Source organism: Musca domestica, unplaced genomic scaffold (genome assembly GCF_030504385.1).
Source record: "Musca domestica strain aabys unplaced genomic scaffold, Musca_domestica.polishedcontigs.V.1.1 180, whole genome shotgun sequence".
NCBI lineage: Eukaryota > Metazoa > Arthropoda > Insecta > Diptera > Muscidae > Musca > Musca domestica.
Window position 1 is genome coordinate 167624 of NW_026712239.1, and position 6050 is coordinate 173673.

At 21.5% G+C, this 6050-nt stretch overlaps 1 non-coding gene across 1 annotated transcript; it reads left to right on the plus strand.

Moving 5' to 3' along the window:
* The first annotated feature begins 583 nt into the window (after positions 1–583).
* Positions 584–655, plus strand: TRNAP-UGG (transfer RNA proline (anticodon UGG)). Its single transcript has one exon. It is a non-coding gene; the product is annotated as a tRNA-Pro (tRNA).
* Positions 656–6050: the final 5395 nt, after the last annotated feature.

The following is a 6050-nucleotide window of genomic DNA, read 5'->3' on the forward strand; positions in this document are numbered from 1 at the left end:
CTTGTAGCAATGGTCATGTCGTAATTTTACACCACCCTAATACCCATGGAGTCAGTAAGTCTCTGGATGAAAATCTCCATTTTAATACTTTCAAAAATTATACTCATGCGGGGGACTTAAATGCCTTCCACAATCGCACCCAACTGCAAAGTCGTTTAACATTTGATGCATTGGGCGCCAACGCTGTCTGGTCTCCTTCCAAGGGTCATTCAGCCACCGTGTGTATAGCACAAATTCCCAAATTCAATAAGACCACCTTGGGCGCCACTGGAACAGAGTTTACCTTCCTTGGAAATTCAGCGACCTTCGTTAAATATTTCATTTATTTTTACACCCCTTTTCTTTAACGATTTTCTTGCAGTAGTGCACATACCAGCTATCAGCTAATTGTAGTATTTCTATCTTTAAATCCACATTGACAAGAAACAAGGTTGGTAGGTAGCAGCAATATAATTAAGTTAAATTTTTTTCCTCCGTTTCATAGATGTGGCTAAGTAGTTGTTGGCCAAATTAATGGAAAAGCAATGATCATTGATTTTATGTTTGGGAATAAAATCACAGCTGTGTTAACCGTTCAGCATGAGGCTCAATGGTCTAGGGGTATGATTCTCGCTTTGGGTGCGAGAGGTCCCGGGTTCAAATCCCGGTTGAGCCCGTTGATTTTTTGTTTAGTTAATTGAAAGTTAATATATTTAAAGATAAATCTATACAAGGTACGAGAAAATGTTACATTTTCATTTCATTACTAAATAAAATTCTGAAAAAATGAGTGACTAACACAGCGACGTCCATGTGGTATGACTGAAAATAAAATATTGAAAATTTTTGGTAAATTTTAAAGTTATATATATATCTTTCGGAAATTTTAGATACAATTAAAAACCTTATTTTCGTTTTTAAGTTGCATCAGTTTGTTTTGAACTTATTTTATAAAAAGTTCACTTGGAGATGCGGGGCATCGATCCCCGTACCTCTCACATGCTAAGCGAGCGCTCTACCATCTGAGCTACATCCCCACATGCAAATAGGGGCGATTTTAAAAAATTACACTTGCCTTCAAAATTTGTGGAATTAAACAAAAAATTAAATTAAAATAAAAAGTAAATTAAAATTAAATTAAAACTTAAGTGAAAATTAACATTAAATTAAATTTAAATTAAAACTAAAATTAAACTAAAATTGAATTGAATTAAATTAAAAATTAAATTGAAATTAAATTAAAATTAAAATTAAATTAAAATTAAATTAAATTAAATTAAAATTAAATTAAAATTAAATTAAAATTAAATTAAAATTAAACTAAATTAAATTAAATTGAATTAAATTAAATTAAATTAAATTAAATTAAATTAAATTAAATTAAATTAAATTAAATTAAATTAAATTAAATTAAATTAAATTAAATTAAAATTAAAATCAAATTAATATTAAATTAAAATTAAATTAAAATTAAATTAAAATTAAATTAAAATTAAATTAAAATTAAATTAAAATTAAATTAAAATTAAATTAAAATTAAATTAAATTAAATTAAATTAAATTAAATTAAATTAAATTAAATTAAATTAAATTAAATTAAATTAAATTAAAATTAAATTAATTAAAATTAAATTAAAATTAAATTAAAATAAAATTAAATTAAAATTAAATTAAAATTAAATTAAAATTAAATTAAAATTAAATTAAAATTAAATTAAAATTAAATTAAAATTAAATTAAAATTAAATTAAAATTAAATTAAAATTAAATTAAAATTAAATTAAAATTAAATTAAAATTAAATTAAAATTAAATTAAAATTAAATTAAAATTAAATTAAATTAAATTAAATTAAAATTAAATTAAAACTAAACTAAAATTAAATTAACACGAAAACGTAAATAGAATTAAATTAAATTAAAATTAAATAAAAATTAAATTAAAGTTAAATTAAAATTAAATTAAATAAATTAAAAATAAATTAAAATTAAATTAAAATTAAATTAAAATTAAATAAAATTAAATTAAATTAAATTAAAATAAATTAAAATAAATTTAAATTAAATTAAATTAAATTAAAATTAAATTAAAATTAAATTAAAATTAAATTAAAATTAAATTAAAATTAAATTAAAATTAAATTAAAATTAAATTAAAATTAAATTAAAATTAAATTAAAATTAAATTAAAATTAAATTAAAATTAAATTAAAATTAAATTAAATTAAATTAAATTAAAATTAAATTAAAATTAAATTAAAATTAAATTAAAATTAAATTAAAATTAAATTAAAATTAAATTAAAATTAAATTAAAATTAAATTAAAATTAAATTAAAATTAAATTAAAATTAAATTAAAATTAAATTAAAATTAAATTAAAATTAAATTAAAATTAAATTAAAATTAAATTAAAATTAAATTAAATAAAATTAAATTAAATTCAATTAAATTAAAATGAAGTTAAGTTAAGTTAAATTAAATTAAAATTATATTAAAATTAAATTAAATTAAAATTAAATTAAAATTAAATTAAAATTAATTAAATAAATTAAATTAAATTAAATAAATTAAATTAAATTAAAATTAAATTAAAATTAAATTAAAATTAAATTAAAATTAAATTAAAATTAAATTAAAATTAAATTAAAATTAAATTAAAATTAAATTAAAATTAAATTAAAATTAAATAATAATAAAAAATAAAAATATAAAATAAAAAAATAAAAAAACTAAAATTAAATTAAAATTAAATTAAATTAAAATTAAATTAAAGTTAAATTAATATTAAATTAAAATTAAATTAAATTAAATTAAATTAAATTAAAATTAAACTAAAATTAAATAAAAATTAAATTAAAATTAAAATTTAATTTAATTAAAATTAACATTATAACTAAAACTAAAATAAATTAAAATTAAACTAAAATTAAATTAACACGAAAACGAAAATAGAATTAAATTACATTTAAATTAAAATTAAATTAAAAATAAATTAAAATTAAATTAAAATTAAATTAAAATTAAATTAAAATTAACATTAAAAAATTAACATTATAACTAAATTTAAAATAAATTAAAACTAAATTAAAAATAAATGTAATTAAAATTAACATTAACATTATAACTAAAATTAAATTAAAATTAAATAAAATTAAATTAAATTAAAATTAAATTAAAATTAAATTAAAATTAAATTAAAATTAAATTAAAATTAAATTAAAATTAAATTAAAATTAAATTAAAATTAAATTAAAATTAAAATTAAATTAAAATTAAGTTAAAATTAACCTTAAAATTAACATTAAAAAATTAACATTAAAAAGTTATCATTATAACAAAATTTAAAATAAATTAAAACTAAATGAAAATTAAATTAAAAATAAATGTAAATAAAATTAACATTAACATTATAACTAAAATTAAATTATAATTAAATAAAATTAAATTCAAATTTAAATTAAGTTAATATTAAATTAATTTAAAATTTAAAAATGAAAATAAATAAAACTTAAATTAAATAAAAAATAATTAATTTTCGTCATCAATCAATTACCGTCTTGACTTAAATACTTGCACTTTATTCATTCTGTAAATTCATAACCTTTAAATGCTGGAATTCACCTCATAACGGACCACTCAAAAGGATTGTAAATGTTTTTTTAGTTAAATTACATTTTAGTTTCCATTTAGCAATTCCAATTTTATGGAGTATTCTAAAAATTCTATAAAAAAATACCTTATTTTTATCCTTTGGTCATTCCAGCGCCTTGGATATCGGACTTTATAACTAATTCTGTAAGAGTCAAACATTTTTTAAAAGTTCCATTTGTCAAACCTTTTACCCGATCAACAATAAAAAATTATTAAATAAAAAAAAAATACTTGGAGATGCGGGGCATCGATCCCCGTACCTCTCACATGCTAAGCGAGCGCTCTACCATCTGAGCTACATCCCCATGTCTGTTTTCGTTGACAAAATATCAGCTGTTGCAACATAAAGTAAGAAATGCGATAACAAAAATTTACACTGACGTTCACAAATGTTGAAATTGAAGCCAACAGTGGCACGTACATTTGCACATATGTGCGTGTGTATATACTTGATTAACTAAATAAATATATAAATACTCATGTTACATATATAATAAATCTAACCTAGTTTATTTAACATATGCATATTTTTATTTGTGGCCATGGTAGACGCTTGGGAACATTAATATGTCAAAATTTTTAAAAAGTTTCTTTTTTTTCAAAAATAATTAGATTTTTTTAGGTTTTCTTATACAACCCCAATCGGAGGTTATGATACTCATTTTTTAACCATTTTTAAAAGTTTGAATACTTTTTCATTAATAATTTCCATTTTCAAAATTGAATTGACAGTTCATTGTCCCAGCAGCTGTGTCGATGCGACTACCTGGTTTCTTCTACCATGGCTGTGGCTTATAACTACAATAAAATGGGGGACTAAAGAATACAATGTTAAAAATTATATATAAATATATACCAGACCTGAAAAGCTCTTAGTAAAATCAGGCATAAAAAATGGATTTATCCGAAAATATTTTAATGATTTCTTTAACCAAGATTGGCTACCAAACTATCCCCTTTAATGATAATATATCATTTATTTGACATATATTTTAATTGACTATATAAATGAAGTGTTTTATATTAAAAGCCGTTTTATATTTTTTATTATATATTCTCCAACATTTTATTTGATTTTATATAATCCATTTAATTCACACAGATTTGAAGAAAAACTTCCCCGCCTTTGCAAAAACCCCTTCTCATTTGTTGGCTGACATTTTATTTCTGGACATATCTCTCTCTCCTTCACTCTCTCTCTCTCTCACACAACCATAAAAACACACAGGTGAACTGGTTGATAATCATGGAGATGCGGGGCATCGATCCCCGTACCTCTCACATGCTAAGCGAGCGCTCTACCATCTGAGCTACATCCCCACACAAATGTTCTGAAAAGTAGACCATTCAAGGCGGCAAGGACACAATATTACATACCCATAAGAAGGGAAGGCAAGCAATAACCTATTGTCCTTCCTTTGAAGTTAAAATTGGTATAAATAGCCCGCTCTTATGAACAGCAACAACAACAGAGTAAGTAATTGTATTATGATGTGGCGCATTCTATTTATAACATGTAGGCAACATTGTTATTTTTCCAACAACGTCAAGCACTGTTAGGTCGTTAGTATGGAAGTTAATAAAATGTTGCCTACTTTTAGGCTGCTTGAAGTAAAATATTATTTTCATCAGAGATGAAATTTCAGTTAAGACAACATTTACATTCGAGCCCTTTATTATAATTGTCCATGCATTTTATCGTGGCAGTAGAATAATGCATGGTAGAAAAATACAGGTAGATGCATCACGTCGCTTGGGAACACTAAAATGTAAAAAACAAGTAAAATATTATCAGTCGGTTTTGCCGACAGATGTAATCCCCAGCCTTGGTTTATGATTATCATGGTAGAAGAATATAGGTAGACGCGTCGACACAGCTGCTGGGACAATGAACTGTCAAACCACTTTTGGATTTGAAAATGTTGAATGAAACATTATTTAAATTTGTTAAAATTGTTTAAAAACGCGAATTATAATAGCCTCCGACTGACGTAGTATAAGAAAACATATACAAATCTACTTATATTAAAAAAAAAAAAACATTTACAATTTTTTGACATATCAATTTTCCCAAGCGTTGATGCATCTACCTGTATTCTTCTGCCATGATTATTATTCAGACTGTCGACCCTTTATGGGGGGAGGGTTCCGAAGCAGTTGGCCAATATTTACGAAGGTACGAAAAGAAATGGTCCGATCTCTACCCTTCTTATAAAAGATCTTGTCTTGATGGAGATATTTAAATGTACCAAGTCGAAATGGAATCGGATGTTAAATTTGTGTTTTATTGGCTTCATAGATATTCACAATTTTAACCCTTTGTGGAGGAGGTACCAGAAGGAGTGATTCGATATATCCCATCTTCACAGCAGATCTTGTGTTAGTAGAAATATTGGGATGTGTAAAAGTATAAAATAACA